A 24942-nucleotide genomic window follows, 5' to 3' on the forward strand; every position below is an offset into this window, starting at 1 on the left:
AGTGTTTAAAATAAGCAAGAAAATCAGCAAAGAGGGTATATAAGAAAAGAAAAAATAAGACAAAGAGATTAAAAGTAAAGTAAGCACACAGGACACAGCCCAAGAGGCTCTATATTGTATGTGCTTGCAAGAGGTGGACAACCTATTTGATTCTGTGCTTCCCCTGAAGCAAATGTAAAAATGTTAACAGAGTAAATTACATCATCATCCAGAGAAAATTTTTAGAACAACCACACCTTTTCCTAGTACTAAAACCAGACAATAAAAGCTATTGTGTTACACAATTACAGGATCCTCAACAACTGCCTTTCAATCATAAAGCAATGTATTTCATAGGACTGCTTTTTGAAGATTTTCTTAATGAATGACTAGCGTAATATCAAAGAACATTTAAGAGAAGCATTTCTAGGAGATAATAAGACAGTATACCCAGGGCTGTCGCATGGTCAGTCTGACATCATATAGAATAAGACTTTAGTGCTGAGCTGTTGAATACAGTAGCCACTAGCTACATGAGGCTACTTAGATTTAAATGTAAATTAAGTAACATTAAATTCAGTTAATAACTTCATTTCTCAGTCACACTAACCCCAATCCACGTCATCAAGTGGCCATTTGTGGCTGGTTCCACAGTGTTGGACAATGCAGATAAAAAATATTTCCATCTTTGTAGAAAGTTCTGTTGGACAGTGCTGGTTTAGGCTTATAAAAAAGAATGTACCAAATATTTTTCAGACAAGCTACTTGTTTTTTTAAAATAATATTTCACTGAAGTATAACCTTTTTTCCAGTGTTGTGTTAGTTTCTACTATGGAGCAAAGTGAATTAGTTATATGTATACATCAGTTCAGTTTAGTTGCTCAGTTGTGTCTGACTCTTTGCGACCCCATGAATCGCAGCACGCCAGGCCTCCCTGTCCATCACCAACTCCTGGAGCTTACTCAAACTCATGTCCATCGAGTCGGTGATGCCATCCAGCCATCTCATCCTCTGTCATGCCCTTCTCCTCCTGCCCACAATCCCTCCCAGCATCAGGGTCTTTTCCAACGAGTCAATTCTTTGCATGAGGTGGCCAAAGTATTGGAGTTTCAGCTTCAGCATCAGTCCTTCCAATGAACACCCAGGACTGATGTCCTTTAGGATGGACTGGTTGGATCTCCTTGCAGTCCAAGGGACTCACAAGAGTCTTCTCCAACACCACAGTTCAAAAGCATCAATTCTTCTGTGCTCAGCTTTCTTTATAGTCCAACTCTCATATCCATACATGACTACTGGAAAAACCATAGCCTTGACTAGATGGACCTTTGTTGACAATGCACTGTCTCTGCTTTTTAATATGCTGTCTAGGTTGGTCATAACTTTCCTTCCAAGGAGTAAGCGTCTTTTAATATCATGGCTGCAGTCACCATCTGCAGTGATCTTGGAGCCCCCCAAAATAAAGTCTGACACTGTTTCCACTGTTTCCCCATCTATTTCCCATGAAGTGATGGGACCAGATGCCATGATCATAGTTTTCTGAATGTTAAGCTTTAAGCCACCTTTTTCACTCTCCTCTTTCACTTTCATCAAGAGGCTTTTTAGTTCCTCTTCACTTTCTGCCATAAGGGTGGTGTCATCTGCATATCTGAGATTATTAATTTTTCTTTTGGCAATCTTGATTCCAGCCTGTGCTTCTTCTAGTCCAGTGTTTCTCATGATGTACTCTGCATATAAGTTAAATAAGTAAGGTGCCAGTATACAGTCATGACATACTCCTTTTCCTATTTGGAACCAGTCTGTTGTTCCATGTCCAGTTCTAACTGTTGCTTCCTGACCTGCATATACGTTTCTCAAGAGGCAGGTCAGATGGTCCGGTATTCCCATCTCTTTCAGAATTTTCCAGAGTTTATTGTGATCCACACAGTCAAAGACTTTGGCATAGTCAATAAAGCAGAAATAGATGTTTTTCTGGAAATCTCTTGCTTTTTCAATGATCCAGCGGATGTTGGCAATTTTATCTCTGGTTCCTCTGCCTTTTCTAAAACCAGCTTGAACATCTGGAAGTTCACGGTTCACATATTGCTGAAGCCTGGCTTGGAGAATTTTGAGCATTACTTTACTAACGTGTGAGATGAGTGCAATTGTGCAGTAGTTTGAGCATTCTTTGGGATTGTGTTTCTTTGGGATTGGAATGAAAACTTACCCTTTCCAGTCCTGTGGCCACTGCTGAGTTTTCCAAATTTGCTGGCATATTGAGTGCAGCACTTTCACAGCATCATCTTTCAAGATTTGAAATAGCTCAACTGGAATTCCATCACCTCCACTAGCTTTGTTCGTAGTGAAGCTTTCTAAAGCCCACTTGACTTCACATTACAGGATGTCTGGCTCTAGGTGAGTGATCTCACCATTGTGATTATCTGGATCCTGAAGATCTTTTCTATACAGTTCTTCTGTGTATTCTTGCCACCTCTTCTTAATATCTTCTGCTTCTGTTAGGTCCATACCATTTCTGTCCTTTATCGAACCCATCTTTGCATGAAATGTTCCCTTGGTATCTCTAATTTTCTTGAAGAGATCTCTAGTCTTTCCCATTGTGTTGTTTTCCTCTATTTCTTTGCATTGATCGCTGAGGAAGGCTTTCTTATTTCTCCTTGCTGTTCTTTGGAACTCTGCATTCAGATGGGAATATCTTTCCTTTTCTCCTTTGCTTTTTGCTTCTCTTCTTTTCATGCTATCTGTAAGGCCTCCTTAGACAACCATTTTGCCTTTTTTGCATTTCTTTTCCATGGGAATGGTCTTGATCCCTGTCTCCTGTACAATGTCACGAACCTCCATCCATAGTTCATCAGGTACTCTGTCTATCAGATCTAGTCCCTTAAATCTATTTCTCACTTCCACTGTATAGTCATAAAGGATTTGATTTAGGTCATACCTGAATGGTCTAGTGGTTTTCCCTACTTTCTTCAATTTAAGCACTGTCACAGTCTGGCGCTCTCCGTATGTATACATATATCCCCTCTCTTTTGAATTTCCTTCCCGTTTAGGTCGCCACATAGCACCGAGTCGAGGTCCCTGAGCTATACAATCGGTTCTCATTAGTTATCTATTTTACACATCGTATCAATAGTGCATGTTGTCAGTCCCAATCTCCCAATTCATCTTCCCCTCTTGGCCACCGTGTGTTTGTTCTCTATGTCCATGTCTCTATTTCTGCTTTGCAAATAAGATCATCTGTAACATTTTTCTAGATTCCACATATATGTGCTAATATATGATATTTGTTTTTACAGACAAGCTACTTGTGATAGTCACTGAGCAGTTGTGAGTTCACAGTTGTAGTATCACTGCCACCAGTAGGGCACCAATATCACATTGTTAAAGCCAGAACAATAGCTTTAATAGGCAGTGCAGACGTCTTACTAATTTCCTCCCAGAACAGAAGGAGTGGTAGTGGGCTTAATGCTTAATTGAACCAGGCTGGAGAAAGGCAGTGTATAGTAATAAAAAGATGAAGGTGGGACAATAGGAAACACTTTGAAGAGTTGGGGAGGATCCTTTATAGTTGTTCCGAGATATGAGAATGCAATGAACAATTATTTTTCAGTTTTGAATAAGTGGCCTCCTGCCCCTTGAAATGCTATGAGCTTGAAGATTTGACTATATATCTAATAATAGTTTTGAACAGTGAGCATTATCTTCACTTGTGAAAGTTTTATTATCAGCCTCAGCAAAATATCTTGGGAATATAGAAAATGATGGTCTTTGGCACCTGATTTTGTTACAAGCTCAGAATTCAGAAACCTAGATAATATTGGAAATTATTCACTTCTTCCCACACATTGCCTGCAAAACACTTTTGCAGTCCTTTTGGTATTAGCTTCATAGGCATTTTACAAAATATGTAAGCAAAAAGGGCATGGTCTCACTGCCCTTTGTTCCCCTTTGTTCCCCTGTAAATGTTCTTAATATAGGTGATCCTCTGTAAATGTAAGAACACAGCCCTCCTCCATTCAGTTTCACAATGGCTGCCATGTCACTTGGAATAAGTACTGAAGTAGTACCCTGTTACCTCCCTCACCTCCTCTCCTACCACTTGCTAGGCTCAGCAGCGCCAGCCACACTGGTGTCTCTGCTCTTTGTCAAACAAAACATGTATGATCCTTCCTCAGGGCCTCTGCTTTAGCTGGGCTGTGTGTCTAACCCATTCTCACACAAGACATTGTTTAGTTGACTCCTTCATCTTCTCCTTTAGGTTTTTGCATAATCCTCACCTTTTAAATGAGATGGTCTCCAACTACTGTATTCACTACTGCCACCTGCCCACCCCTTCCCAGCCCCCTAACCACTGCGTGTCCCATATTGCATACCTCACTCTACTTGTATTTTTCTCATTGCACTTACCCTACAGTATATTGTAGTGCTGTATAATTGATTTGATTTCTTACCTTCATTGTTAGTTATCTGTCTCATCTGTCTAGAATTCAAGTGCCACAAAGACGAAGCTCCTTATTTTGTTAATTGTATCTCTAACTCTAAGGAGATTGCCTGGCACACAGGAATTACTCAAAAAATATTTGTTGAATGAATAAATGACTTCATGAGCATATCTCTTTCTAAATACATAAAACAATAGCTCTCCAGTTTCAACACTGATTTCTGGCTGTTTCCAAATATCAGATCACTAAATTGGGCAATTTTCTAGTTGGAAAGGCCATTGACAGTAATGTAGCATAATCATGCTTGTATGTATATAAGTAAACCATGACCCAGAGAGATTAAGTGACAGTACAAGGTCAACCAAATTTACAGCAGAGCTAGAGGAATAGGGAGTCTCAATCCAACTACAAAACATGACTTTTAACACTCTTAATCGCTCAGTCATGTTCGACTCTTTGCAACCTTATGGAGTATAGCCCACCAGGCTTCTCTCTCCATGGGATTCTCCAGGCAAGAATACTGGAGTGAGTAGCCATTCCCTTCTTCAGGGAATCTTCCTGATCCAGGGATCGAACCCAGGTCCCTTGCATTGCAGACGGACGCTTTACCATCTGAGCCACCAGGGAAGCCCTATACCAGTGTCTCTCAGAGTTATACCAGAAAAGAGATGCTCACGTATTTTCAGCTACAGCCTCATCATTGAAATAAGTGTATATCCTAACGAACAGCATGAACTTGAATGAGTACATTAGAAGGACTTCAGATAACCCCCTCACCAAACTACAGTTTTTAAATATAGTGCTTTACTTGGAGTAACAATTAAGTGTTTCTAGAAAAAGAATTAGGATCTCATCATAAATACATAAATTAAACCTTGATCATTTTCCACTTCCTTTATATTTTCTGTCGCCTGGGCACTACTTTATTCCCTTGCTGACAGCTGCAGTCTTAATGTGCATCTTTGAGAAAATAGGTGCTTTTTGGTCCAAACCACTTTTATCTTTGGCTTATTAGAAGCATCCATATATCATAGCCTGGGGAAAGAAGATAAAATAGGGCATCTTTCTTGCATATAAATCATGGCTTGTGGATCATCGCTGTTAATTAAAAATCCTTGCAAGGCTAAATTCACCATGATGGAAGTTTAGGACATCCTTGCTAAAGGACAAACCTGGAAGGAAAAGTATCTTCAAATTTCTATGAGAAAGAAAATAGGGTCGGGTCTATGTCAGTCCCTCTTTGGGATTTAGGGTTAAAATTTCTTACACATACTATATGGTACCATAATTTGTTGCTGATTGGATGTGAACACACTATTCTTTGATGTAATTTGATTACTTTTTCGTCTCGGTGACGTTTGCTTGTTTTGCTAGTGTCTGGCAACAGGATAATCTTGGTATTAACTGGAGATAGGAAATACACAGCCATGATCATGTAATGTGTAAATTTCACAAGGTCAGAACAAAATAAGCAGAATTTTCAGCATCCCATTTTAGTGACATATTCAAAAAAGAGGCCCATTAACCTTGAGTCTGGTTTGCATGGTTATTTGATACCCTTAACGCCTAAAGGAGAATGGTTAGTGTAGGTGCCTTTTCAAAGTATGAACGGATGTTTATTTTAGGGTTGTGCCTGGTTGGTGCCAGTCAGGTCAATAGGATTATATTCCAGAAATTGATTTTTCCCCCAATGAGTAAATAATGAAGTAATTTAACCTCATCTGCTTCCTAATCTAAAACCTTTCACTTGTACTGTGAGGAAAGGCGGCTGTTTTCGCTCGCAATATGCTTGTGCACAAGGCCAGTAAACACCTTTGGGTTTTATATGAAGGTCATGCTGCGCTGATCATTCGGGAAATGTGTACAGTTGAAGTGCACCTTCTGCCCCTTGCTGCCATCAATCCTGGCTTTCCGAGATGTCTTCACCTATGTTAAAGGGTGAGCCCAAGACCGCATTAATCATGCCCAGGGGATTTCTGTCTCATTTATTTTAATTTAAGTGTTTATTCGGATATGAGCCAGGAAAGAAAACAGCACTTAGCTGGAAATAAAAATAAAAAGACAAGTGGAAAGTAGTGATTGTTGAGATTATGAATTATCTGGGCTTGCTGTATACAGTGCCTGTTATTTTATTACTGTACAATCCATGGCTTCTTGAAGGATCCTAACACACCCAGAAATCACAGTTAGGTGAAAGATTTGACCCTAGTGTTATAGATGGAAACACCTAGTGGTCAAAGGAATCCCATTTGTCATTCTTCACGATTCATGAAGCTAATAATAATGATGGTATCTGACATTAGCATGCACTCACTACTTACCAGTAGTAAATGTACGCTAATACTGTACTTGTATTCTTTCATTTCATCCTTTTAGGATCAGAAATCTAGCTAGCCCAGGTGGGATGCATGAGTCAAGTGCTCGGGCCTGGTGCACTGGGAGGACACAGAGGAATCGGGTGGAGAGGGAGGTGGGAGGGGGGATCGGGATGGGGAATACATGTAACTCTATGGCTGATTCATATCAATGTATGACAAAACCCACTGAAAAAAAAAATAGATGAATGAATAAAAAAGATAAGATAAAAAATTTTTAAAAAAATCAGCAGAACCGTGTCTCTGGTTTTGGAGCCTGTTATACAAGACCCCAGGAGCAGAGTTATAATCAGTGGAACTACAGAGAGACTGAGGGTTGTCAGTATTTGTCTTTGCATTTGATGGTGATCTTGGCTGATTGGTGGGGCTGGGACCAGATAGATCTGGTTGTCTGAAATGAACCGCTGTATAGCTGACAAGCTGGGAAGTGGGACTCTACTCATGAGACAAGCAGCCGGGTGAGTGAGTGACTGTTCTCTACTCCTGGATTGAGTGCAATTGTAGATGACAGTCCGCCTCAGCTTGTAAGTTCTTGTCAAGGAAATGATCTCAAGCAAAATCACACTGGAAAACATGTACCAATTGGGAAGTCTGTCTGAAAGGGACTGTGTTCTGTACTAGAAAAGGAGACAGTGTGAGGCAGAGTAAGCATCCTTAGGGGTAAGAAAGCAACATAAGAAGCTACAATGATTGCAGCTCTGCTTCACATTTAGTTTTTCCATGTAGTTTATTTTCTTGGCAAAAAATTTGGAATATTACATTATCCAGAGAGAGGGGGACATGATGTGTCCAGTATTCACCTGGATATTGCATAAGCAGTAGCTGCACTCTCTCTGATTTCTTGTGCCCTGTTTACCAAGTTCAGGAGCCAAGAACTCTCTCCCTTTGTACTTCTGGTAGATTTCTCCAACAGGTCTAATCCTGCCATTTTTTCCCGATATACTGGACAGTGTTTCTTTCAGTCACTTCTCTTCCATCTACCTCCACAAGTTAAATAACGCCTGTCAGGCAGTATGGATTTTGGAGATGTCAGGGGAGGAGTTCTGACTTTAACTGACCATGAGATTGTATCAACCCTCTTTGAAACACTAGCCTAGCAATGTGTGGGTAATGACCCAGTTACAGTATTACTGGATATGGTTTTAACACTAAGTATTTGAAAGACATTTGGCAAAGACCAACTCTTTCTGTAGATAGAGCTCAACTGGAAATAAAGCAGCAGTCACTTCTCCCATGGCCTTGTTCACTCCCGGATCATTAAACATTTTGCTACTTTAAAGAATGTCTTTTGTTGTGGCTGATGTGGTTCTATTCCTATAGGCAGCATCCCAAAGAAGTAGAAGGGGAAAAAAAGCACTTTTCTCTATAACTTGGAGTCTGGTGCTGGAATCCATGGAAAAGGGGAAGATTTCATGAAACAAGTTGGTATGTTGCTGTGAGATGCTTCTCAAACTGATTCCACTCCAGGAGTGACCTATAGACCTCATCACGTTAGGGTTATTTGGTACTTGAAAACTGGAGTTTAAAAACATCTCTTATTTCTCTTTGCTAGCCAGACATTGTCTGAGAATGCTAGTAGGTCTGTGCGTCTATTTAATGGCAATGATGTTAAAGTAGATTGTAGTTTTCAAAAAAGTCCCTTCCAAGTAACGGTGGTTATTTGACTCTGAGTAATTGTGTCAAAGAAGTGGTTCTAACTCAGTTACTTTACAGAAGTTGGAGCTAAGAGAGTTTGTAAGTTTTGAGCTTCCCTGGAAAACTCTGGAACAGAATTCATGCTCTGATGTATAGAAAGCAGATGGTTACCTTGATGTTCCTAGACTGGTTTTCTCCTAACTTAATGATTTGCCTACATCTCCATGTTACCTTTTCTGTAGAGCAGAGCCAAGATCACTATTCTTGCACATGTGAATCTGATACCAATTATGTGGCAGGGAGAGGAAGATGTAGAGGAGATGGAACATGGATGAGGCAGTAGCTGCTTTACTCCAGGGCTAGTGTGTGTGGTCATACACGCACCATTCATACATTCAGCACTGCCCAAGGGCACCAAGCCCAGAAATCAAGCCTGTACTTCTCTTGCCACATCATGCACATATTTTTACACCAGACCAGCAATTCCGCTGTCTAATAGGGTTACAGTGCCCTGACAACCCTGGGTTACACAGGATGCAAGGGAACACCTTAGATCAGATTCTTTAGAGGCAGAGCCTGAAGCAGAGCTTCTTGTTTAAGTGTAGAATGACCAAGCATTGTTGGTTGTCCAGGACTGAGGGATTGCCCAGGATGTTGAGCTTTCAGTCCCTAGACTGGGAGAGTCTTGGGCAAATCACAGTGATTTGACCACACTCTCAAGTGACATATCACGGGAGTTTTCAAGACAAAGAAAGTGAAGGAAACAGGATGGGGTAAGGGAAGTAAGCTAAGCAAGGAGGTAAGCTCAGCTGGAGAATTGTTTTAGCCCAGTCCACGGGGAACTCTGAGGCATGGATTGGTTCATCCCATCTTGAGGTAAGGGCGTCGGGTTCTGTAACCTTGTGTCAGTCAGTCATGGAGGATGCGGAACTTCCTGGATGTCACAGCACTCTTTAGGCAAACAGCACTGCAGGCAGTTCTCTTGAAAAGGGGGCAGTGGTGTGGGCTTACCCTCAGAGAAGCTGGGTGCAGCTACCGTGAAAGAAATATGAGAGGAGCCCAGGTGTTCACACCTACAGTCTGTGCATAACAGTGACTCCAGGGAGAGTGGTAGAGGATAACACAAGAGTTATATCACTTAGTACCAAAGAGAAAGCATGCTTTGGAAGGGCGGGTAGTTCTTGGTGGCCAGATCAGGAGTAAGAACAGGGGTTTTTTGCTCTTAGGGCAGCAAACCCGCCATATTCTTTTGTGGAGAAAGAATAGTGATGTCATCTCCTCAAGCACCATAACTCTCTACCCCACCCTTGGTGTGTCTCTGTCCTCACTGTGTAAGAATGAGAGCAAAAGAGTTCATTGTATTCTCTCAGAATCTCGGAAAATCCTGGAAGCAGCATTTTTGCCAGTGTCCCAGGTTGGGTGTCCAACTTGTTCTGGTTTGCTTGGGAGTCCCCTGGTTTTAGCAACAACAACAAAGAAAGGTCCCACATCCTGGAAGACCCCAGTCCTAGGCAAACCAGTACCACTGGGAAACTCTAGTTCCTAGAGTTTAAACCACTAAATGGTTCCTCAGGGGTCAGGATTTTCATGCCCCAGATGGTCTCCAAAGTAAAAGAGCCAGTGGATTGCATTCAAATCTAGAATCCTTTTAAGCCTTATAGTACTAATAAATGTTGAATGCCAATAAAACTTTACTATAGCTACTGGAGGGTAGAGTAAAAATGAAAAAACTACAGATAATTAAGAAACACAAGGCAACAGATTCCAAACTGGGCACTTGGATTGTTGAACTAGATAAATAGGAGGTCATTGGAAGACTGAGTGGTGGCTGACATGATTGGAGATGCACTTGAGGAAGACTGAGCCAGAGGGAGGTGTGTAAAATCTAGAACAGAGAAGTCCCAAAGTAAATCAGTGTAAATTATTTTCTCTTTGGGGAACTTTCATCTAGTGGGTTGGCAGCAGTATCAGTCACACCCTGTTTTTCTTGGCCTCACTCTGATTTCATCTTTGAAATTTCACTTACACTCTAGAAGCTGGATGTATTTGCATAATATACCACTAGAAGGAAATATGAGGAACTGGGCCCCCCCAAAAAATTCCTTTGGGGAGAATTACATGGCTAGAGAACAAAGTGCTGGGGAGATAGTTAATCATATGCCCTTTGGAACTTTTGAATCTTGAACAATGTGAATGTATCACCAATGCAAAAATTAATGATATCATTTAAATTTAATAAGCAAGAAAAACAAAAAAGAAGCTAGGAAGGAGGAAAGAACCTGGATTAAACAGGCTGAACTGCATTTTTGAATTCTGCATCTAATTTTCCAGGCCAAATTGACTAATTCTGAGTCTCATTTAATTCCATCTGTATATAGCAATCAGCAAATAATTGATAAGTTTAATTTTATTTTGTCAGTGATGTAAATATGAAATTACTTGAAGTAATCATCTATATTTCCATGTAAAACAGCAACAACAAAAATAAATATAAAACACATATGTACATGGGGAAGTTAAAGTTCAGTTTAAGCAGCATGATATGGTAGAAAGTGCATGGGTTTGGAATGAGTCAACTGAGTTCAGATCCTAGTTGTATCACCTAATAGCTATCAGCTAGGGGGGTAGGTTAGTTATCCTAATTGAGCCCATTTTCTTGTCTGTAAGTGATCATGCAAATAAGTTCAATAAGTGATAATAAAAAAAGTTCATTTGGATTTTTAAGCAAGATGTTACAGAAAACTCCAAATGATCTTTTGGCCACCCCAATAATAGCTACCTCAAAGGGCCACTGTAGAGATTAAATGAGAATCTATACATCAAAACTCACAAAAAGAGGAATGTTCTCCTCCCGCTGCCAAAGCATCTAGAACCATGCTCTACACACAGATGGTGATACATAAATATGAGCTAAGTAATTAAAGAAGTGATTGTTAGATGATAAGTAATTTGGCATCAATATCATAGCCTATTCGGAGAAGGCAATGGCACCCCAATCCAGTGCTCTTGCCTGGAAAATCCCATGGACGAAGGAGCCTGGTAGGCTGCAGTCCATGGGGTCGCTAAGAGTCAGACACGACTGAGGGACTTCACTTTCACTTTTCACTTTCCTGCATTGGAGAAGGAAATGGCAACCCACTCCAGTGTTCTTGCCTGGAGAATCCCAGGGACAGGGGAGCCTGGTGGGCTGCCGTCTATGGGGTCGCACAGAGTCGGACACAACTGAAGTGACTTAGCAGCAGCAGCATCATAGTCTATTATTTTAAAGATGAATCCAGGCTTTAGGATATCTGGGTTCTGGCCTCGCTACTCTTTGACCTTAAAAGAGTTCCTTAATCTCTTTAATATTGAGTTCTTTCTCCCTGGAATGCTTTTTTCCTCAAGCTGCATGACTCACTTATCCTTCAAATCTTTATTGAAGACTTTTCAATGAGGACTTTCCAGAACACCTGTTTAAATCTGCAAATCTTTTCTTCTCTGGTTCTCTAGATTACTTATCACCACCTGCCATGCTATTTATCTTACTTGTTAGTTTAGTATATATTTTCTCCCCTCTTTAATAAACCCCATGAGAGCAGGGGTTTTGTTTATTGTGTTCCCTCCTCTCTTGAGGATCTAGAGTAGTGCCCTGTACATGGGAGGCATTAAAAGTTTTGTCAAGTTAATGTATGTGTAAGTGTGTAAGTTGAGAGGCTGGAGTAAGAGAACTTCAATTGTCCTCATCAGTTCTACCATTCCATAGCAAATGCTTCCAATTTATATTTTGTTCCAATATTAACCTATCTTTAAAAAGATTTTAGATCTGTGTTACTAGAAGAGCTAACTTTACCAATAATGACATGCTACATGATTTTAAAAATGAGACCAGTAAATACAAAGATGTCCTTTAATAGTGTCATATTTAATTAGCAAAAGAGTTTTATTCTTTGAAAATCAGAAAAGCTCTGAAGACTGTGAGGGAAAAAAAACAACCCAAATAACCCAATGTGATTATTAAATTATGAGAGGAAGATGGGAAATTTTTCATGTACTCCTTAGAAATGTGATAAACATTAACAATTCAGGGTTTTTTTTTTTTTTTTTTTTTTAGGAATTATTTACTTTGGCTTCTTTTATTTTGTTGTCATTGTTCAGTGGCTAACTTGTGTCTGACATTTTGTTACTCCATGAATTGCAGCACTCCAGGCTTCCCTGTCCTTCACTGTCTCCTGGAGTTTGCTCAAACTCGTGTCCATTAAGTCAGTGAAGGCATCTTTTATTTAAATTTCATTTACTACGTAATTGACAGAAGCTTAAATTATGACAGTAAAATTGCTAGGTATACTTATGGTTTTTCAGGACAAGATTTAAACACTCTCTTTTTTATTATTTGAGCCTAAAGTTTAGTTTGTTTCTGTGGAGTCCTTCCTTCAGGAATTACAGTCAATTTTAGCACTGGTGGTATAGTCATACAGGAGTGACTTAAATTTAGTTTTCTCAGAAATACACTGGAAAGCAGCATCTCTCTTCCTAACTTGCACAGATATTTATTGACCTTTGTCCACTTAGGTCAGTGAAAAGTCAGTTATTGGTCTAGGAGACTAGAAGGCTGGTACTCTAGGTCAATGGAGCTTTGTCCTATAGTGCCTCTGACTTCTTTTTTTTTTTTCATTTATTTTTATTAGTTGGAGGCTAATTGCTTTACAATATTGTAGTGGTTTTTGTCATACATTGACATGAATCAGCCATGGAGATACATGTATTCCCCATCCCGATCCCCCCTCCCACCTCCCTCTCCACCCGATCCCTCTGGGTCTTCCCAGTGCACCAGGCCCGAGCACTTGTGGGAGAAGGCGAGGGTGGGATGTTTCGAGAGAACTGCCTCTGAATTCTGATTCTTTAACTGTAATAAATATAGAATGAATATTTTAGAAAATGACCTTCATCAGATTGTCATCACCTTGCTGTCAGTGAAAGAGGCCATTGCTTGGTCTTTCTTGACTCTCTCTCTAGAGACCTTATAGGCCTCTAACATGCTACTTTTAACTAGAAGAAGGAAAAGCATGGCTGACAATAATTTGGGACTCTGCAACCAATTGACCACAGTAGAAACATAGACAATAAGTCATTATTTCAGCTCTATAATATTTGCCTACTGTGGCAGAAACATCAAGCTACTTCATTTTTTCCTGGGTACACAAAAATACTATATTTTTTGTATGTAGATGAAGACATATAACCAGTTCTGTACAATGGGTTGTAAGCAAGGTTATGTATCCTCATAAGGCCCCTTAAATCTTCAATGAGATCTTCTAAACTCTCTTCTCTTGTCTCCTATGTGGATAGAGAGCATTCAGTGGAGGATTCCAAAGATGGTCTATGAGAGAAGATGCCTTGGTCCTAAAGTCACTACTTAGGGAAAGTTGCCCAGTGTAACTGCATAGTCAGAAATAGCTACTCTGAAGCTTGTATGGACAAGAACTGAACTTACTGTCTTTAAGGTTTACTGTTGATTCTTATAGCACTTGGAGGGCTTCCCTTATTTCAGTTGGGAAAGAATCTGCCTGCAATGCAGGAGACCTGGGTTTGATTCCTGGGTTGGGAAGATCCCCTGGAGAAGGAAATGGCAACCCACTCCAGTATTCTTGCCTGGATAATCTCATGGGCAGAGGAGCCTGGCGGGCTAAGTCCATAGGGTCAAAAGAGTCAGACACGACTTAGTGACTAAACCACCATAGCACTTGGACCTATGCTAAATAATATACTCCCCTTCATTCTGCAAATAGCCAGCCAGTAATTATTCATCATGGTTTGGTTTCGTTCCAATTAAGGAACTAAACAATAATTCATGTCAACAACTGATTTGACCATACAGTCAGATTTTGAAATGGTTAGATTTGGGGCATGTGTTAATGTGGGCTGAAACTTAGCTCCAGGATTCATGTCCCTATATTGCTAATACATTTATAGATGAGCATAGAAAGAAAAGATTAAAGAACCACTACATATTATTAAAGACAATGCCTTATCTTTCATCCAGAGGCACATAGGAAAGTATTTAAAATATAGATTCACTAGGGCAGCTTACCAATTCACATATAAGTTTAAAAATTAGTGTTGCCCTGATAATGTGAGCTCTTCTAACCTGTGTATTACCTTTGGTTCAAGGTCAAGTGGATGTAGCTAAGCCTCAAAGAAGAAATTTCCATAAAATTATGGGAAACTGAAAATAGTGGTTTATACTAGAACCCTGAAGAAACCTAAATTATGGCTTTTAACTTCTTCTGGAAAGGGGGGAAATATTTCTTATTAGAAGAAAGTGTGTTTTATTCCTAAAAAAAAATTGATGCATGAGTTTATATACTTAAATGGGCTTATTATTTTTTGTTATGAAATGAGAATGCTTATTTTTAGGAGTGTTTGTTGAGTCTCTAAATATTGGGGGTTTTCTATGTTTCTATTATTGATTGTTAGTTTAATTCCATTGTGATCTGAAAGCATACTTTGTATGATTTCTATTTTTTAAATTTGTCAGGTTGTGTTTTATGACCCAGAATGTGGTCTGCCTTGATGAATGTTCCATGTGAGCTTGAGAAGGATGTGTATTCTGCTGTCTTTGGGTCAGGTATTCTTTAAATGTCAATTAAATCCAGTTGATTGACAGTGCTGTTCAGTTCAATTATATCCTTAGAGATTTTCTAGCTGATTCATCTGTCAGTTACTGATGGAGGAGTATTGAAATTTCCAACTATAATTATGGGTTTGTGGATTTCTCTTAATCAGTCAGTCAGTTTTTGCCTCATGTATTTTGATGCTCTGTTGTTAGGTACATACATATTAATGATTGTTATGTCTTTTAAGAGAATTGACCCCTTTACAGTTAAGTAATACCCCTCTTTTGGGGCTTCCCAGGTGATGCAGTGGTAAGGAATCTGCTTGCCAACACAGGAGATGCAAGAGATGCAGGTTCAATCCCTGGGTTAGTCCTGGAAAAGGAAATGGCAATCCACTCCAATATTTTTGCCTGGGAAATTCCATGGACAGAGAAGCCTGACAGGCTATAGTCCAGGAGTTTGCAAAGAGCTGGACATGACTAAGTGCGCAAGCACACACAAACACACACACACACAATGCCCCTCTTTTTCTTTGATAAATTTCCTTGCTCTGAGGTCTGCTTTGTTTGACACTAATATAGCTACAAAGGAAACAGTGACAGATTTTATTTTCTTGGGCTCCAAAATCACTGCAGATGGTAACTGCAGCCATGAAATTAAAAGACACTTGCTCCTTGGAAGAAAAGCTATGACCAACCAAGACAGCATATTAAAAAGCAGAGACACTACTTTGCCTTCAAAGGTCCATCTAGTCAAAGCTATGGTTTTTCCAGTAGTCATGTATGGATGTGAGAGTTGGACCATAAAGAAAGCTGAGTGCCAAAGAATTGATGCTTTTGAACTGTGGTGTTGGAGAAGACTCTTGAGAGTCCCTTGGACTGCAAGGAGATCAAACTATAGTCCATCCTAAAGGAAGTCAGTCCTGAATATTCGTTGGAAGGACTAATGCTGAAGCTGAAACTCCAATACTTTGGCCACCTGATGTGAAGAACTGACTCATTGGAAAAGACCCTGATGCTTGGAAAGATTGAAGGCAGGAGAAGGGGATGACAGAGGATGGATGGCATCGCCGACTCTATGGACATGAGTTTGAGTAAACTCTGGGAGTTGGTGATGGACAGGGAGGCCTGGTGTGCTGCAGTCCATGGGGTCACAAAGAGTCAGACACAACTGAGCGACTGAACCGAACTAAACTGAATGTAGCTACTCCAGCTTTCTTTTGATTAGTGTTCCAATTGTGTATCTTCTCTTCCCTTCACTTTTAATCTATGTCTTTATATTTAAAGTGAGTTTCATAGAGACAAAATCTAGTTGGGCCTTATGTTTTCTTGCTCCATTCTAACATTATCTTTCAGTTGATGTATTTAGTTCACTGGCATTTAAAGTGATTGTTGATATAGATTAGTAATGAGCATATTTTAAGTATTTTAATTGTTTCTTTGCATGAGTGTGTAGTCAAATTTTATTTCTTGCACTCATTGGTTTTAATTGAGCATTTATATGATTCCATTTATCTCTTCTCATGGTGTGTCAATTGTGCTTCCTTAAAAAATTTCTTTTTAGTGGTTGCTGTAGAGTTTGCTGTATACATTTATAACTAATAGAGTACACTTTCAGATAACACTATATTACTTCATGGGTAGTGCAGATACCTTATAAGACAGTATGCTCAGTTTCCCCACCCTGTCCCTTTCTATACTGCTGTTGTTAATTTCACTTATCCATAAGCTACACCAAATACATTGTTGTTATTAGTATTTTGAACAAACTATTGTATGTTAGATTAATTAAGATTAAGAGAACTAAAAGATTTTATTTTACCTTCACATATCCCTTTCTTTTGGGGCTTCCCTGGCGGCTCAGTGATAAAGAATCCACCTGCCAATGCAGGAGACGTGAATTCAGTCCCTGGGTTGGGAAGATCCCCTGGAGGAAATGGTAACTCACTCCAGTATTCTTCCTGGGATAATCCCGTGCACAGAGGAGCCTGGCAGGCGCCCATCCATGTGGTCACAGAGAGTCAGACACGACTTAGCGACTAAATGACAACAAATTCCTTTCTTTGTTCCTGGCCTATATAATTTTCTTTTCTGTGAATAATTTCTTGTAACATTTCTTGCAAGATAGGTCTACTGGTGACAAATTCTCTCCATTTTTACTTGATTGAGAAAATCATAATTTTGCAAAGTGCAGATTTTTAGTTTGGTGGATTGGTTTTTTTCTTTCAAAACTCTAAATGTTTCATCTCACTCTCTTGCTTGCATGGTTTTAAAGGAAAGTTTGATAAAACGCTTATTCTTGATTTCTCTTTGTACAGGTTGGTCCTTCTCCCATCTGGCTCCCTTCAAATTTGTCTTTGTCTTTGCTTTTTTACAGTTTGGATATAGCACGCTGTTATGAATTGAATTGTGTGATTCCTCCCACCCCTCAGTAAAGCTATATTGAAGTCCTGATTCCCGGCACCTCAGAATGTGATCTTGTTTGGAAATAAGATCATTGTAGATATAATTAGCTATTACATTAGTTAAGTTATGATGAGATCGTATTGGAGCAGGGTGAGGCCCTAATCCAATATAACTGGTGTTCTTATAAGAAGCTAATTATGTGAAGACACCGAGATGCACAGGTACCATGCCATGTGATAATAAAGGTGAATGTTGGAGTTATCCAGTTGTAGGCCACAGAATGCCGAAGATTGCCAAGAAACCACCAGAAACGAGGAAGAGGTAAGGAAAGTTTTCTCTATAGGTTTCAGAGAGAGCATAGCCCTGCTGACACCTTCATTTCAGACTTCTAGCCCCTAGAACTGTGAGACAATAAATTTCTGTTGGTTTAAGCCACTCAGTTTATGGTGGTTTTGTTATGGCTGTACTGTGCTGGGCTTAGTTGCTCAGTCACGTCTGACTCTCTACGACTCCATGGACTGTAGCCCGCCAGGCTCCTCTATCCATGGGTTCTCCAGGCAAGAACACTGGAGTGGGTTGCCATGCCCTCCTCCAGGGGATCTTCCCAACCCAGGGATTGAACCCAGGTCTCCCGTATCGCAGGTGGATTCTTTACCATCTGAGCCACCAGGGAAACCCTTTGCTATGGCAGCCCTTGGATATTTAACACATATGTGTAGGTGTAGATTTTTTAATATTTTTCCTCCTTCATGGTCATGGAGCTTCCTGGATCTATGGCTTAGTGCCTGTCATAAATTTTGGAAAATCCTCAGGCATTATTACTTCCTGGAGAATCCCATGGACAGAGGAGCCTGACAGGCTACAATCCATAGGGTCACAAAGAGTTGGACACAACTGAGTGACTGAGCTCACACACACAGAGTCTCTAGCAATTATATAGTTATCCTTTCAGTAGGAACACTTGAAGCTTACGATACTCTTGTAGCAGCTTCTGTTCCTGGTAAACTGTGATTCTGTGTATCCTGTGTGTTTCTAGTTTCTGGGGGCAGCAGTTTACCAATTCTCTGATGGATATAAGAAGAGTTCTAGTGTTTTAGTTTATTTATGAGCATTTTTCCTGTTGTAAAGATGGAAGTGATGACTTCCAAGCTCTTTATATGTTGGACTAGAAACCAGAAGTCAGAAGTGTTTATTTTTGAAATTTAAAGAAACAATGAGAAGAATAAAATCACCCATAATCTCATCACCATGAGATTAAAAAGTTAGAATAATGTTAAATATATTTCCAATTATTTTTCTACCTATATAATTGTTTTATAAACATTCAGAGAAGACATAGAATACTATAATTACCTGAATATCCATGTTAACTATTTGTTTCATTGTTTTCTGGTTGATGGCTCTTTTGATCCTTCTCAGTTCTTCACTCTCACTCCATAAAGATAATCACTATCCTGATTTTTTATCTGTATTTTTGCTGATACTCTCTTTGTTACTTCTTTATAAAATAGGTTATATTATTAAACATTACCTGAGCAGAATCATATTGTACTTCATCTTCAACAAGTTGCTATTCTCAATCTACCTTTTTCTTTAATGATTTATTCATATGGAAACGTATACATCTGGTTCATTTATTTTAACTATTTCTGATCCTTGTACTATGTGACCTTACCTAACTTACTGATCCCTTTTTCTATTAATGCACATCTAGATTGCTTCCAGTTTTTTGGGCAGTGCTGACATGACCATTCTTTTGTTTTTAGAGAATCATACTATATTTGTGAACTGCAAATAACAAAACAAAACAGAGGTCCAAGGAGGCTAAAGTCCAAGCTGTAATTTACACACAAAGTGTATGGTGAAAGCAGTTACAATGTATGAAAATGTGACAAGTAAGCCAGATGTTTAAAAAAACAGAGCCTGTCCAAAGAACATCCCGTTCTTATTCTGTAGGTTTCTGAGGAGCCTGTTCCATAAGGTGAATTCCCCTCCTGCTGATAAGAAGCAGCTTGCCAACACCCATATATTTCTTACTGGGTGAATCTACTTGGCAATACTGATAACCCGAGAGCTCCCTATTACATTCATTGGTCTGAAAACAACTCATAACCCAACTGTTCTTCCAAGTCCTTTACCAGTTTTTCAAACTTTCTATCAAAGGAAAGTTGGAATGTATTTATTGCTTCTTGTCGTCAACAGGCATTTCAAAAAGAGGGTAATTAACCAAAATCAAGAGTTCTTTGGTCGAGTTAGTAACAGGCTTCCCCTTTGTTATAAATCCCTTCATAATCCCTTCTTTCCCAATTTTTCCAGTGTGGCCTGGATTTTACAAACCACCTCTTTCCTGACCTGCCAGATGGAGTCCTGGCCCCCAGTTTCAACTGAATCCAGTTCCAGGAGTTCCTTGGTTAGCATCTCTTCCAGAAACCAGTATGCTTTGTCTGTCTTTTTTCCTACGAACTCTTCTACTTCTTGCTCAAGATACTGGACCTTCTCCAGCACATGTATGGTTTTTTTCATGCCTGGGGGAGTCCCTTGATCTGAAGATAAACACTCTTCAGCAAGATGATTACCCTGGTCTTGCATGCTGGGATGTTTGTGAGTGGCATTACCGTACAGATGAGGCTCAGCACTATATTGGACCTGGGAATACAAAAGCTCTGAACTGTCATCGTTCACTGATCCCAAGGACTCATACTGATGGACACTGCAAGGAAAGTTGTGCCGGCTCATGCCTTGATCTGCTTGGCTGTAGGCATAGGAGGAGTGCTTAGGCTGTGGGGGTGGCGGTGAAGGAAGTGGCTGAGAAGAGCCACTGCTAGGCCACAATGAAGTGCTTTCGTTCCTGTGGAGACCCCCCAGTGATGCTGAGGGTGCAGCTGAAGGTCAGGGGTACCAAGTTCCCATTTCATAAGCACCTGGAGGAGCCCATGAGTCCTCCTGGGGTCGTGTGGTTGGTCCTGGTTGTGGAACACTATCAGGTTGTGATATTACCATCCCCATAAGGGTAACGGGGTACATTCATTCCAGGGTTCTGTGAAGCAGGATATCCTGGAACCTGCCCCCTAAGAGGGGGTGCTTCAGTCTGGCAGTCCTGCTGAGGGTACATCCAACAGGAGACTGGGGCTGAGCTGTTGCCAGGTGAAGGGTAAGTGCTTGGAACCTCTGTGGAGTAATTGGTCTGAGCATACCCAGGTGTGTAATAGGCCCCAGGGTATGAGGCAGTATTTCTCCCCGGGCCAGTGGGGGATGGTGGGCCATATCCCCCATTTGTATAAGAATTCAAACCGGAAATTTGCATTTCCGGTACTTGGGTAAGGAGCCCGAGGTCGGGCAGCAGAATTCCAATAGTTAGAATTGTAACTAGGATATGGTGGCTGCTCCTGGTGGCCTCCACCTGCATGACCTGGTTCTGACCAGGCGCCTCCAGATGCCTAGTAGCCATTGCCTCCTCCTCCTCCGCACCCCCCCCCCCAGGCCAGGTGGTCTCCGCTGGGCCGCCCCCGCGCCCCGCCAGGAAATGGGAGCTGGGGAGGCTCAGGGCGGGGGGGGGGGGGCTGGTAGATGGGCGGAGGCGGGCGCACAGGCGCATCTCCACCCCCAGGCCCGTAGTAGCGGCCATAAGACAGGCGGTCACTGGGGCGGTAGCCCGAGCGCCTCACGGCCGACATGGGCTCTGCCGCCCCAGGCGCTTCCTGCCCCGCCCCTCACGGCAGGCCTGCCATGACCATTCTTACGTGGATTTATATGTGCACATGTGAGTTTCACATGAGAGGCTGTGTGTATTGGATGAAAGAGCCTAGTCTTCAAAGGCAATGCCACTTCTGTTTAAATTTCCACGTTAACGCTTACCAGTAGTGTAACCAAAGGCAACTTAGATGTTGAATCCGTATTATTCAAGGCCCAGAATATCAGGGTGAGGATGTAATAGTTAATTGAATAGGTATTGAGGAGCCACTGGAGGCTTTGAGGAGGACGTGATAAGATCAGATTGACATTAGAATTTATTTGGAAATAGTGTAAACCATGAATTGACCTAGGAAGTTGAGAGATTAGAAAGTCAGTCCATTCTATTAATACCAGCATTTCTGGATCGATTGCCCAAGTTTTCAAACCATGAATTATTTCAAATCAGATGGAATTTTGAAGGAAACATTCTAAGTAAAATAAGAATCTTTGTTTACCATTTATTTTCAACCTGATAGTGATCTTTTTTTCCCCTTAACTTATCTTCCTCAATTTTCTTTTCTGGCTTCCCAATTTCTGGATCCCACAATGCATATTCATTCTCATTTAAGATTCTCTCTTTTATTTCTTCTCTCTCCAAAGTAAAAGCTAGAATCACTCACAGCAAGACAATTATACTTGATTATCTCCCCAAATAAATCTTACTTTTGAAACTTCATTCTTTTATAGCTAAGTAACATTGGGTTGGCCTAAAAGTTCATTGGGGAACAGCTTATGGAAACCTGAATGAACTTTTCGGCCAACCCAATACATACAGATGGTAGCAAACAATTACATAGTACAGAAAAGTTTACAATGAAAAGCAACCATCTCTAGGCCTTGCTTGTCACACCGTCAGGGCCATTATCCAGGTGCAACCTCTTTAACCTTTTTTAGTTCTTTGGGTGTTTATCTTAGTAAGTCTGAATAATATGCTTATGCATCTGTTCTTGCTTTATCAACTTTAAATTATGTCTATTTACAACTTTCCATGAAAAATGTAGATTTTATTCAATATTATTAACTCTAATTCCCTATCTCTTATTTCTGTTTTTTATTAATTATGCAAACTGTATGATTTCCTATTGATTGCTATTATAACTTTCAATAATATACATAAAACTCCACTTTCTCCATATATTCCCCTTGTTATTATTATTGTTTTTATTGTTTGCTTTTGCAGCTTTAAATAAGGCACCTTAATCTCTATGTAATGCCCTATCAAGTTTTAACTGTCATCTTTCTACTTTCTACATTGTGAGATGAATATATCCCCCTTTTTTCTGTTTTTTTCTTCCACTTCTCACCTATCATCAGCTTTTCCTTTATTTTACATTGTCAAGGCTGCTAAAGCTTTCATTCCAATTTGTAGTCCTATTTAAGGATTTCATGCTTCATGTAAAGATTGTAAAAGGTAAATAGTAAAAACTTAATCATGGTGATGAAAACGTTATTAACTCTTCCATCAACTAGTATTTACTTTTCCATGGACTGAATGCCATCAGTCTTGGATGCTTTAAAGAGAAATGTTCCTCAGAGCAAGGTAAATTCTAGTCTCATTTCATACAGTTCATCAGTTGTGTCAAACATAAAATAATTTTTTTTCCGTTTCCTATTAGCTTGACTAAAATGTTAAGACCTAGTGGAGGAACCTAGACCCTATTACACAGAGTGAAGTAAGTCAGAAAGAGAGAAACAAATATCATACATTAATGCATATATATGGAATCTAGAAAGATGGTACTGATGAAGCTATTTGCAGGGCAGGAATAGACATAGAGATAGGCATAACAGACTTGTGGACACAGTGGGGGAAGGAGAGTTCAGTTCAGTTCAGTTGCTCAGTCGTGTCCGACTCTTTGTGACTCCATGGACTGCAGCATGCCAGGCCTCACTGTCCATCACCAACTCCCGGAGTTTACTCAAACTCATGTCTATAGAGTCGGTGATGCCATCCAACCATCTCAATTCTGTTGTCCCCTTCTCCTCCCTCCTTCAATCTTTCCCAGCATCAGGGTCTTTTCCAATGAGTCAGTTCTTTGCATCAGGTAGCCAAAGTACTGGAGTTTCAGCTTCAGCATCAGTCCTTCCAGTGAATATTCAGGACTGATTTCCTTTAGGATGGACTGGTTTGATCTCCTTGCAGTCCAAGAGACTCTCAACGGTCTTCTCCAACACCACAATTCAAAAGCATCAATTCTTCAGTGCTCAGCTTTTTTTATAGTCCAACTCTCACATCCACACATGACTACAGGAAAAGCCATAGCTTTGACTAAACGGACTTTTGTTGGCAAAGTAACGTCTCTGTTTTTTAATATACTGTCTCGGTTGATCATAACTTTTCTTCTAAGGAGCAAGTGTCTTTTAATTTCATGGCTGCAGTCATCATGTGCAGTGATTTTAAAGCCCCCCAAAATAAAGTCTCACACTGTTTCCCCATCTATTCGCCACGAAGTGATGGGACCAGGTGCCATGATCTTAGCTTTCTGAATGTTGAGTTTTAAGACAACTTTTTCACTCTCCTCTTTCACTTTCATCAAGAGGCTCTTTAGTTCTTCTACACTTCGTGCCTTAAGGGTGGTGTCGTCTGAATATCTGAGGTTATCGATATTTCTCATGGCAATCTTGATTACAGCTTGTGCTTCATCCAGCCCAGCATTTCGCATGATGTACTCTGCATATAAGTTAAATAAGCAGGGTGACAATATACAGCCTTGACATACTCCTTTCCTGATTTGGAACCAGTCTGTGGTTCCCTGTCTAGTTCTAATTGTCACTTCTTGACCTGCATACAGATTTCTCAAGAGGCAGGTGAGGTGGTCTGGTATTCCCATCTCTTGAAGAATTTTTCACAGTTTGTTTTGATCCACACAGTCAAAGGCTTTGGCATAGTCAATAAAGCAGAAGTAGATGCTTTTCTGGAACTCTCTTGCTTTTTCTAGGATCCAACGGATGTTGGCAATTTGATCTCTGGTTCCTCTGCCTTTTCGAAATCCAGCTTAAACATCTAGAAGTTCTTGGTTCACGTACTGTTGAAGCCTGCCTTGGAGAATTTTGAGCATTGCTTTGCTAGCGTGTGAGATGAGTGCAATTGTGCAGTAGTTTGAACATTCTTTGGCATTGCCCTTTTGGGGGGATTGGAATGAAAACTGACCTTTTCCAGTCCTGTGGCCATTGCTGAGTTTTACAACTTTGCTGGCATATTGAGTGCAGCACTTTCACAGCATCATCTTTCAGGTTTTGAAATAGTTCAGGTGGAATTCATCACCTCCACTTGCTTTGTTTGTTGTAATACTTCATAAGGCCCACTTGACTTTGCATTCCAGGATGTCTGGCTCAAGGTAAGTGATCACACCATCGTAATTATCTGGGTCGTGAAGATCTTTTTTGTATAGTTGTTGTGTGTATTCTTGCCACCTCTTCTTAATATCTTCTGCTTCTGTTAGGTCCATACCATTTCTGTCCTTTATTGAGCCCATCTTTGCATGAAATGTTCCCTGGTATCTCTAATTTTCTTGAAGAGATCTCTAGTCTTTCCCATTCTGTTGTTTTCTCTCTTTCTTTGCACTGATCGCTGAGGAAGGCTTTCTTATCTCTCCTTGCTATTCTTTGGAACTCTGCATTCAAATGGGTCTGCCTTTCCTTTTCTTCTTTGCCTTTCGCTTCTCTTCTATTCACAGCTATTTGGAAGGAGAGGGAGAGATGAATTGAGACAGTAGTATGGAAACATATGCATTACCGTATGTGAAATAGAGCCAGTGGGAAGTTGTTGTATAACACAGGGAGTTCA

At 40.3% G+C, this 24942-nt stretch overlaps 1 pseudogene; it reads right to left on the bottom strand.

The window, feature by feature from the left end:
* Window positions 1-19709: 19709 nt before the first annotated feature.
* Window positions 19710-21097, bottom strand: LOC136153273 (BAG family molecular chaperone regulator 4 pseudogene; annotated as a pseudogene).
* Window positions 21098-24942: the final 3845 nt, after the last annotated feature.

Source organism: Muntiacus reevesi, chromosome X, assembly GCF_963930625.1.
Source record: "Muntiacus reevesi chromosome X, mMunRee1.1, whole genome shotgun sequence".
In the NCBI taxonomy this organism is placed as follows: Eukaryota; Metazoa; Chordata; class Mammalia; order Artiodactyla; family Cervidae; genus Muntiacus; species Muntiacus reevesi.